This window comes from Euleptes europaea, chromosome 1, assembly GCF_029931775.1.
Source record: "Euleptes europaea isolate rEulEur1 chromosome 1, rEulEur1.hap1, whole genome shotgun sequence".
NCBI classification, from domain to species: domain Eukaryota; kingdom Metazoa; phylum Chordata; class Lepidosauria; order Squamata; family Sphaerodactylidae; genus Euleptes; species Euleptes europaea.
In genome coordinates this window covers 63,372,803-63,384,895 of record NC_079312.1, presented here as the reverse complement: position 1 = coordinate 63,384,895, position 12,093 = coordinate 63,372,803, and the positions used below count along the sequence as shown (strand labels likewise).

The window sequence follows — 12,093 nt, the reverse complement described above, 5'->3', positions numbered from 1 at the left end:
TGAGCTGCTATAAGTAGTACAAGGCAGTTTTTCATGTCAGTTAAAAGTGCCTTTAACAAATCATAGTTCACATTGGTTTATGCCCAATTTGCAGATTTCAGCCCTTATGTATTATATTTTAGTTTTTAAGAGACCCCCTAGCATCATGATCATCTTTTAAATGAGGCTTTTAGAGAATTCTGTAATGTTTTCCTACAAAGCAGCAAGGAAGCCAAGCAGGTTGGGGGGCTGTTGAGGGGCAAGACAGTCCATTTGCAGTTTATGGGCATGATGGCAATTCCAAGGCAAAACTCACTGACCTTTCTACACAAGCCTTTTCATTATTATTCCATGGTAATAGATTAACTTCCTATTACAGTTCTTTGGTGGCCCGAGAGCGCTATGCTAAGCTTTACGAGAGTTCCTGAAGGATGGCACAATGGCACGCGAAGATTCTTAATCATTTTAATGACACATAAATCACAAATCCAAACAACAGAAACGTGTACTAGCAAATTATACTTTCACTTACATGCAGACACAAACATTTGACTTTTTTACCTCAGTGTTCATATCTGGAAACATTTCTGACACCCTGATTCCAAACACTCACAGAAGCCATCTGTCTATACTGCCATTACAACACTGACCCAAAACCACTCAGCATCATGCTTCTGAATATCTCACTGGTGCAGCTGTTGATACGTCTTTATCTTAAACACCTATATATTATTCCCACAGGTCCTGAGACTGGGACGATAGGCATGTGTCACATAGATCAACATTAGAAAATAGATGCTTAATATCTCAATAAATACATAAGAGTAATTCAGCCTTTTGATAATCTACTGCCATCTGTGATTTCCAAATGGAACAAGTGTGTGACGTTGAATTCTCCGATACTGATTGCACATACATTTAAAAATAAATACATTTTAAAAAGATGGCTCTAACTCCATGTCAGGAAGCCATGCTGAATGGAAGCGGGGATTGCAGAGAGGGAGAGGTCATGGTACAAGGATACAAGGAAGAAGCAATATTTGCAGTATATGTCTCTGGAAGGTTTTAAACAGCTGCACAAGAACCAACAGATACTTTAGGCATGGGGATCCATATTAGGTGAAGGGGGTATACTGGAGGAAGTATATTTAAGCATAGTATTTTTAATACCCACTCAGTTAGGGTCACATTAGGTCTGGAATCATCTTCATAGAGTTCTTTTAACATTTGTGTGTGTGTGTGTGCGTGTGAATGAATTTTATTGATATATACTGTGATTCTTAACAAAAATTAGAAATACCTGCATACATCACGTGTGCACACACACACACACACACACACACACACACCGTACAATAGAACAATTAAACTATACAACGAGGAAGAACTGAAGAGGGCATAGAAGGTGAATGAGCAAATAATGTATGGAGAATGATATAGTTTAAGGTTCCATAAGAGCTTATAGGAAACATTTTAACAATAAAACAGTATTCCTTTGTTATAAAGTGATGTAGTGACTATTTTATCTGTGAAAAATACATGTGTAAATTGTAAGGTTCTCACAGCATAGTAATGGAAATGTGAAATGGATACCATGTTGTCATGGTGATTCTCCAATCATTATGTACTTCAGATTTTTTTTAAAATCCACACATAGCAACTAGAGGTTTACTGCCACAAAACAAGTCTACACATTGTCCTAGTGTAATTTTTGCAAGCCCTCACATAATACATAATGCATAGAATAAATTAGAGCCTGTTTTTGCATTCCTACAAAGGTACAGAATTTTAGAAAGTTTCTGACACATCTGAGGTTATAATGAGGTGACCTTAATAAGTAATCTAATATAGGTTATACACAGTTAAACACCATTAATAAACCATGAATTTCATACTCAGCATGTAATAAGCCTAAACTCATTGGGTGTTTCTGAAATACCAATTTGATTTTTTAAAAATCATAAAGTCAATCCAGGTCATTAAAGCAGGAAAGGCAGCAAAAGGATGTGGAATGCCAAATGTCGTTCTGAACACACAATCTGAGATGGCAGATGCAGCTAAATATATATTCTTTAATGGTTTTTTAAACAAACCCACATTCATAATTTAATAAAAACTGGACATCTATTAAGACTCCATTTTTCTAAACAAAACCTGTACAGACATAAAAAGGATCTACAAGGGGGGGGGTGGAGATTTGTAATAGATCACAGTGTGGGAGCTTACCCGCGATTCACCAGCAAAGTCTAGCTAGCCATCTGCCCATTTTTTCCCCTCGGATTCGGGAAATTGCCCTGTTGACTTCACAGAATGATCGCTCTGATAATGCCTACCCACAAAGTTAATCAATTAATGAAGATTGTCTTCCCTCAGCAAGCAATGTGCTGGCAACCAGGTTGTGTGAAGGTTGCCTCCATCAGGGCTTCTCCTTGGGAAAACAAAAGCATAAAATAAAAAAATAAACTGTCCATCCCAAATGCTGGTTATTTCAATTTTCATTCAGAAGCTGCAGAAATGCACTGAGCCCCTTCACAATGCCAGCTTGCATGATGAAAGAGCAAAAGTAGTTTTCAGGCTGCAGAATGCCTTTAAAGGGTTACCATGGAAATAAATGTGGAAAGGGGAGGGGGCTAGTCTGATGACAAATGCTGCTTCTGAACAGAGACAAGCTTTGAAGGAAGGCTGAATGGGGGCTGTGCAAGAAAGAAAGACAATTTTTTTTTTTTTTTACTATTACTACAGAGATCAGGCCTGGCTTTGCTTTAGCATTTAACTGTTTCACTGTGAAGCTGAACCGGTGTGCTTTTTAATACATAAAAGTTGCTACAGAATCATAGGAGGAAAGGGGTAAAAAGCAGCTGCTGCTATCTCACACCATCAAGAACTGGGACACCTGAAAAGTGCTTTATTTGCATTTCCACAGAGAAGTCTTTGTGGCTACTTACCATGCTTGAAATAACAGGGCTGGAAAGGAGGGAACTTGTTGAAGAGTTAGATAAAATAAAAAATTGTGAATTAATCTGAGTGTCATACAATGGCACGTAATTTAGCATTAAGACGCTGCAGCTGGTAGTTGCAAACGTGTATTATCAGAAACCTTGCTTGTTTGGTTGTTGCTTTTTAAAGGAAAATATCAGTTCAGACTTCATAAGGGATAAAAAGCAAATGGTAGAGCTTTAGGAGGCCACAGCAGGTCATATCCCGCAGCTGGCTTCTAATGCTGCATGGGGTTTCGCCTTGAAATGCTCCAACCTTCCCAGCCCAGGTTGGATCAGGTCAGCGCTTCCTTTAAAAGCCAGCTCCAACCATTCATGTTAGATTGACCTCCACGCACTAAGGGGGGTGGGTTGGCTTGTTTATTGTGGTTTGCAGGTACTGCCTAAACTCCCGCTTTGGAGGGGGAAAATGTTAACACGCAGAGCCCTAAGACTCTGGGTGGATTAAAACATTCATAAACCAGTTTTGAAGATGCCAAACATAAAAGTATTTGATGCTGTCTCAAGAAACCACCAGGTCAGAACTTTGGCACATGTCCTTTTATAATTTCCTAGCTGGATTGGCCAGGCTAGCCTATCTCGTCTGATCTTGAAAGCTAAGCAGGGCCCTGGTTAGTATTTGGATGGGAGACCACCAAGGAAGTCCAGGGTCACTATGCAGAGGCAGGCAATGGCAATCCACCTCTGAACACCTTTTGACTTGAAAACCCTACAGGGTCATCATAATTCGGCTGTGACCTGACAGAACTTTCCACCATGGACACGTATGTTGTCTGGATTGCGCTTTCTAGACGCCCTACATTGTTCCATTTAAGGCTTAGAATCGTTTCAACAACATGCAAAACTTCCTTATGTTGAGACTTTAATTCATTACACACACACTGAAGGAAATATCAACTATGTATTGTCCTCTCAGGACTGATTCAAATGTTACTGGCCCCACATAACCATCGCTATAAATTTCCTCCCCTTGGCTGCCCTCTGAATGGAAGAGCCTAGGGTCTAAAACCGGCTTACCTTATCCATTATATCAAATGTATACAGCATCCACACATCAGTGCTGGTGGATCCTTGAGACGTACACAATACTTGAATGGGACACTGCATGCCCTTAGGCAGACATTGGGAAGGCAGATTTTAGAAGCTACCATTCAACCACAGAGAAGAGTTTTACTACCACATGGACTGAAATATTACAAAACAAATAACAACTTGGGCTACTGACTCTTACCTTCCCCCCCCCCCAAAAAAAAAAAACCAAGCAAAAGAGCAGGGACTACACAAATTTAAAATCACTCTACACAGAGCAGATGCATGATAGAGCCCTACTCCTGCCCTGAACAATCCTGAGGGAAAACTTTTCTCGTATCCTTTGACAACACTTACATAAGCTTGTCATATCAATAACATCCCACGGGACTGCACTGAAGATTGATTATTTCACTACAAGGGAACTGGGAATCAGTGCCATTACTAGTTACAGCTGTGGCACTCTAGAACATGGAGTGACGGGACCCTCATCAAATATTAAAGCTTATTACAGAAAGTTGAAGAAGGTGCTATGGTCCTACAGTTGCCTACAGAAGATTTTTATAAATATCTTTTAATGTTTGTAATGTTTCATTGTGATCCATGCTCAAACTGGTCTTGTAGGTTTCTGTATACATTAAGCAGTACCTAGGAGAAACTGAAATTGACTTCCTGCAGCATAAGAGGTATTATTGCACTAGGTGTCTGTACATTTTGCTGTGATCGTTCTCCAACAAATGTGGTTCACTTACACACACCCAAGTACCCAGAGCAGTTCTGGAATTAGTTTTGCAGGTTAAGTTTGTGATTTTTTTAAGTGCACAAAAGGACAAGCATTTATCAATGTAGCAGTTTCAAAGTTCTTGAAAAGAAACAGTGCACCACTACCACTGCATTCAGATGTCATAAAAAAGTGGTTTATAAACCGTTTGTCTGATCAAATCCTATTTAGTTGTAATATCTGGATGCAGATGGTCCAACAAACCAGGGTTTGCTAGCTGATACCAAACGAGGATTTCTAAGGTTTGTAGATGAAGTGTTAGCCACAGCTTGTAGTTGCTGTGGCTTGTTGCAACATCTGAATTCACAAACAAGCTTGTTGGGTAGCACCAACCTTTATGCCTGCCTAACCACAGAGACAGCAGTACAGGGAAGATGTTCTCCCTAGTGGGAGGTGGAAGAAGAGAAGAAGCAGACAAACCAGGGTTTAAGCACAAACCAGAATGTGATAGTTACATCTGGCAGCGTAACTAGAGTTCATTGCACAAACCGTGGTTTATTGTGATGTCTCAAAAGCAATTCTCTCTTATTGGAGTTCTTTTTAAAGGTATCCCTTAAGAAAGAAATTGGTCTTAAAAAGAGTTTGTGGCAATCCATCAGAGTAAATTTCACCACTCAGTGCAATTCCATAGGTCTAGGGCAGGGGTGGGGAACCTTTTTTTCTGCCAAGGGCCATTTGGATATTTATAACATCATTCACGGGCCGCACATTCTGGCCCTTTAACCCCTCCATTGTCGCCACTTCTGCCCCCAGCCCTCTCTTAGTGCAGAGGAAATACGTTTCTCCACAGCTCAGGTGGGAAAGGGTTAACATAGTTTCTTGGGTGGTCCTAGCAGCTTCATAGCTAATGACTCTTCTGCAAGGGGGAAAGACGATTCCTTTTCTTGGCAAAACAAACATCCACCTTGAATAGAGGCTATTCCTTGCGGCAGGAGGGGGCGGATCGCCAGTCTTAGATCCTTCTGAGCTAGAGATCTGCCAGGACCCACGAGGGGCCAGACCAAATGATTTTGCGGGCCTTATACGGCCCCCGGGCCTGACGTTCCCCACCCCTGGTCTAGGGCAATCAACTAGTATAAGGAATTTGCACAGAAATTAACTAGAGCTGAGTAGAATCTATTCATAGATTTGTGTGAGCGTTTTCAGCAGTGTAAAAACAAAACTGCCCTGGTTTTCAGTGATCTTAGCATCTCTTGCAAAAACTATCACCCTAATTTGCAATAGGAAGGGAAGACACATGGTGTAGCCTGATCTCATAGGCTCTCGGAAGCTAAGAATGGTCAGTACTTGGAAGCAAGACCACTGAGGAAGACTCTGCAGCAGAAGGCAATGGCAAACCACCTCTGCTTCTCACTTGCCTTGAAAGCCCCTTGCTGGGGCTTTATACACACACACACACACAGTTTGCAATAACTCTCAACTGATTTCACCTGTCCACAGTGACATCATCTTATACCCAAATTGGCTATGATTATGTCAGTTCATTCACTGCATGATTCCTGATTGAATGATTGAGCTTATCCAAGTGCCTAACCCAAGGAGGGGTAAGCAGCAATAGCCAGGAGAAACACATGAGGCCAAGTAGAATGAAAAAATACTGTGAACAGGCAAACAAACTTTTTTCAGCCAATATTTCTATCCAACTGAAACTGCTAGTCTGGATCTGAAAGATCAGGACTGGAGAATATTCAACACAGCCCCAAACCTAAAATGGAAAAGGAGCTAGATCCTCTCACCCTCCCCACCACCCTTATATTTTATACCAAACTAAAAATTCTGGATCAGGGCCATAACATACCAGCGATAACGGAGAGCACAGAACTGCATCCTGCATACATGTACCACTTTCATATACATTGCCATAACTGAAGGCAATGGGCTTTGAGGAATTCTTAGGAAGGCGTTCATGGAGTCCAAACAGAAAATGTCCAACAAATAATTTAAACCAAAAGGTCCAGGGGTTTGGATCCCGACCAGGAGGTAGCAATCAGCAAAGGTTGGTTGAGCATGAGCTGGTGGGGCCAAGAAGATTGGGGTTATAGTAATCAACCCACAGGCAGTGTCTGGCTGGACACCCCAAACATATGGCTGGCCGTGTAAGTGGCCCTAGGCAACAAAGGCATCCCCTTAGGCTTAAGCCAGGCCAGCTGGGAAACAATGGAGAATGACAGAGACTAACCCATGGAGTGGGTCCAAGTGTTGGAACAGGCATTAAAGACCATCGTGAACAGGACCTGGGAGGTGACCAGGATATTTTTTTATTAAAAAAACATTTATCTCCCCAGACATCTTTAGATATTTCCAAACATTAAATGTCACCCACATTTATTTGCAGCTTCTTTAAAGAAAACACAGAGTGCTTTACAGAGAGAATAGAGCCTTGTGCATAGAGATGGAAGATCCAGGTTCATCTCTCCAGTCATACCGTGAAGATTGAAGTTAAGTCACAGTCTCTCAGACTGACTCCGTCCTGTGATTGTTGTGAGGCTAAAAATGCTTGTGAGAGCTCCTGGGTGGAAGGTTTGCATATTACTACACTCTGAGCCCGGCTTGCTGGGAATGCTGTTGGGAACACATACATGCTGTTTTTCCAGCGCTCAAGAGCACCCACATCCAGAGCCAGGATTCTGCCTAAGAAGTAAAGGTTGTTTCCTTGAAGAGAACCTTGAAGAACAGAAGGAGGAAGCCAGACTAGAACCCATACCTCACACAGTCAGAAGTAGTCTCTAACCACATCCCCAGCTGGGCACACATCTAACAAGATACCACAAGGGGACATTAGGAATCCCACAGCAGCCATGATATCTAAACAAGCCATATATACCAGTGCAGCGAGGACTGAAAATTCACAGATAAAGCATACGCAAGATCCACACCAGGCTAGGAACCAGACACGCTTCGCCATCCAATACTACAAAGGCCTACCAACGGCTTGTATGACCCTTGCCCTCCCTGGCTGCTTATATCTGCTGGGGGAGGGCTGACTGACCGGGCCAGAGAGGTAGTTAATGCCATCTTATGAAAAGGGGTGGTCACAGGTTGTGGTGCGTCCACTTCTGAAGAAGCCTACCCTAGACCAGGAGATTTGAATAATTATCAACCAGTGTCGAATGTTCAATTCTACAGCAAGATGACTGAATGGAGGAGGAACTGGACAACTCCGGTGATTCCTGTATGGAGCAGATTGTTCTGATCCTTTCCAGTCTGGTTATAGGCCTTGTTATGGGACTGAGGCCCTAACCTGGATAGCCCAAGGCTAGCCCAATATTGTGAGATCTCGGACACTAAGGAGGGTCAGCACGGGCTAGTATTTGGATGGAAGTCTTCCAAGGAATAGCAGGGCCATGACGCAGAGGCAGGCAATGGCAAACCATCTCTGAACGTCTCTTGCCTTGAAAACCCTATTGAGTCACCATAAATCATAAGTCAACTGTGACTTGATGGCACTTCCCACCACCATTGGACTGAAATAGCCTGGTGGTTGACTTGCACTGGGAGACAGACAGAGGGAGTACGACTGTGCTCATTCTTTTGGACCTCTCAGAGGCTTTCAGTATCATCAGTCATGGTATCCTTCTGGACCACCTTTCAGAGGTGGGACTCGGAGGTATGGTTTTACAGTAGTTTTAGTCCTACCTGGAAGGTAGGATGAAGGGAAAGGCCACACAAGCAGGTAGGTGTCAGAAGGTGCTTTTCAACATCTACATGAAACTGCTGCATGAGTTCAGCCAGAGATTTGTCACCAATACACGGAAGACAATCTGCTATATCTCATACTTCCAGGAGATCCAGGGAAGCTGTAGAAATCCTGAACCAGTCCCTGGAGGCAGGGTGGATACAGGCTAATAAAATTTATAAAAGCTTCTTTATTGGGAACCTTTTCCACTGATGCACTCATCCCCGTAAAAATAGGTTCAAAGATTCCCATGCCAACCTCTTGCAAAGCTCTACCAGTCTCCCAGCTAATTTTCCCCAAAGGAGACCCTTCTATTTGGCATAACATTTTAGTTTTGGTACTGTTTTTATTAATTATTTTTATATGTTTTGATAATATTTTAACCATTAGCTGCCTTGGTGGCCTTGTGTGTAAACAAATAACCTTTAAATAACACAATTGCTTGGGGTGAGCTGCTCTTGCTGACAGGCTGCTCCACTCACCAACCATTCCGGTCAGCAATCCCCTAAGCACTAGCCCTCCTCTGCAGTCAGTGGAGTGATTACCACCACCTACCCTTATATCCATCCCAGCAACTCTTATGGTCCACCCCTCTCATGCAGACTGCATATAGATATATATGATATCATCAGTGATCGGGGTAATTTTGCAACCAGAGTTGTCCTCCCCTCCCACTTGCTAGAGCACAAGTGTGCAGAAAATGGAGTAACCCCTAAGCCCTTTCCCAACATGAGTCTCATGTTGAAGGCTATGGAGGTAAATCAGAATGAGGGGGTGGGAGCTGATCCCTATCTGTGTATGTAAAGTGACGTCAAGTCACCACTGACCGGTGACCCCAGCAAGGGGCTTTCAAGTCAAGTGAGCAAACTGAGGTGGTTTGCCATTGCCTTCTTCTGCAGAGTCTTCCTTGGTAGTCTCCCTTCTAAGAACGCCTTCCCCCTAGTGATCCCTAACTATTAAAGTCCAATCAAACAAAGCCACAGCTGTGAAAGAATCTACACATTTATTGAACAGAGTTCTTAAAGCAAGGCAGAAGCAGAACAGGTAGACACACACTGGTGCGGTCTGTTGTGTTGTAGGCTCAGCAGATGGATGGCATGGCGCTGCGAACGAAGTCCATCCTGGCCTCTTCCCCTTATTGGAGGGATGGCTGCAAAGTAAAAAACAGACACGAGGATAGTAGTGAATAATGTTCCACAGTAACAGCAAACAGCACCAAACCTTTGCACATGATGCTTCTGCAGTTCTCTCAGTCCACCTTCCCCTTGGTGAGAAGCACTTCTTGGAGGAGCGAAGAGTAGTGGTGGAGTGGCCGGCTGTCACCCAGGACTGTGGTGGTGCTCCCTTTGTCCCCCAGCTGCAAGACAGGATGCACAAGCATGACATCTCATGGACAGTGTGGTGATACATTACTAGCATTTCTGCAAACCCGTTTCTGCACTAAGCATCCACACTGCTACTAAGTGATGAGGAAGGGGGATGAGAAATTTTACATAGTAAGTATGAGGAGGGGGAATGAGGATTCATTTGTAGAGATTGAAACTTGAAGGTTGCTATCCCCTGCTTACCTGTGTGGGATGCACTCTTCTTACATCCCCAACTGGAAGGGTAGAGGATCCCATTTGACATTTGTGTTCTTGCTTTGGAGTACCTGTAAGAGTTCTCAGCAAAGCGATGTTAGAAACAGGATATAACCGTGCTTGTTCTCTTCCTCAGCTGTTTGTGCAAAGTGCACTTTCTGTGGAGTTCCTATCACTAGAGTCCCCCCACCATGTGTGGTTTAAGGGTGCCCAGCATAATGCCAGAGAGATGCAGCTCCATTTCATATGAACTATGGATGTCTTGGCTGAGGTTTATGCAGTGCTTGGGGGCACTGTGATTGGCTGCAGGCTTAGTTGGTCTACAAAACTGCACAATGGCTTGAGAGCAAGGTAGTAAGCTGCGGGGTGGGGGGGTTGCACAGGATTTTCTCCAACTATACCAGGGTTGTTGCTAGTGTGACATTATACTGGTAATAGGGAGTAGACTGGACAGTCTTGGGATACCAACTAAGTTCTGCTCCTCACTCAACACACCCACTTCTACATGGGTGCCAGGGTTACACTGGCATGGTGCTTTGGTGCTGCCATATCTTTCAGGCTACACCCGCATATCTCTGGACTATGCTAGGCACAGAGCTTAGCTCATATCCTGAGCTGTTCAGAGACAGGTCTTTGGACTGATTCCTGAATATAAGAGCATTATCACAATGTAACAGGCTGCACAGAGAGAATGTATAACTTCTTTCCTTGGAAGGTTGTCAAGAAATGTTTGTACAAGCAACTATAAGCTTAACCATACACACACATCACCAATTTTTGATGAACCGGTTACTTGTAGAAGGAAAATGGGATGAAGAAAATTCAGACAAAAACTTATCTGCCAGAGAAGAGAATGACAAGATCATTTTCTTTTCCACATGCTTTTATCCACCCTAAAAAATTTGGTCTAATTTCCTTCAGTTTTATGGAAGCTTTTAACAGCATCAACCTCATTCCTTTTGTGACATACTTGTGACAAATTACTTATTTCCTTGCCCCCATCTCCTCTGCTACTACAAGACAATGACTTGGAACAGGGGTACAAAATTTTTCATCAATCTTTACAGCCAGCTAGAATTTCAGTATGCTGCACACCAATAAATATCAGGACTGCCATGTCTGCTGTGCGGGCCCCATAGTCTATAAATCTCAAGCTCCAGTGTTGTTGCAACAAAAGCTAAACAATTTTTTTCTCCACCTACCTTCTGTTGTTTTTTATTTGTTTGTTTGTGGCGTCTTTTTTTGCCATGGCATCAAAGTTTCTAGAAACTGTCTCTCTATCTAAATGTCATATATTATAAAATTACAACTGTTGTCAGTGATTGGTGTCTATGCGAAATTCAAACATGTACAGATAAAAACAATCAGGTCTTTTGACTCACCTTTGTTCCTTTCCTCTATGGTTGATTGAGAGTTAACTTTTACGTGTCTGACAAGCCATGGTGCCATACTAGTCTCCTTAAAATTTGAAGCACTGTGGCTGCTAACTTGTTTTCAGACCACTAGAGGGCACCACATACATGTGCCATCTGCCTGCACCAGCATGACAGAACCTGTACCATGCTACACTCCCGCTTGTGACAGTACAGACAAGCAGTAGGTATAAGAATACTGTTCATTACAACAAGGTCATTAGCTGTAGGTAGGGAAGCAACTTCATTCTGTTTACTTTTTAAAAACGCAAGTCTAAATGCACTTGGAAATCAAATGCAAAACATGCATTTTCCAGCGACAACCTCTTTTGTCAGACCTGCTGCTGCAAATCAAATTGATCTGAGCATTACCCATCCACATTCAAGCCCGTGCAAACTGATCATACTGATTATGCACAGCAGCTTCTGTATCAAGGTCAGTGGAGAATAAAAAAACGCTATGTGAAGCATTTCTTGTTCAGCAAGAACAAGAGAGGAATGACTGGCTGCGTTAGGAAAAGGTGCACCACTTTTGTTGAACCGATTTACAGAAATAGGTAGCGGTACATTCCGCTCTAACAGTCCCATCATTTCAGCACAGAAGAGAAGTCAGGTGATCACTACCGTCTGGTTTCTGGTA

At 42.8% G+C, this 12,093-nt stretch overlaps 1 protein-coding gene across 2 annotated transcripts in view; it reads right to left on the bottom strand.

Annotated features, from left to right (window-relative positions):
- The window catches only part of FGD3 (FYVE, RhoGEF and PH domain containing 3), a 122,688-nt gene that overhangs the window by 85,330 nt on the left and 25,265 nt on the right, over positions 1 to 12,093 (bottom strand). The window contains exon 1 of one of the 2 annotated variants that reach the window (XM_056853435.1): positions 2,206 to 2,384. The exons of the other annotated variant lie outside the window; for it this stretch is intronic. The gene's annotated coding sequence lies outside the window, so the exon portion shown is untranslated. Of the gene's footprint in view, positions 1 to 2,205; positions 2,385 to 12,093 lie in introns of those variants that run through there. 2 annotated transcript variants of the gene reach the window in all.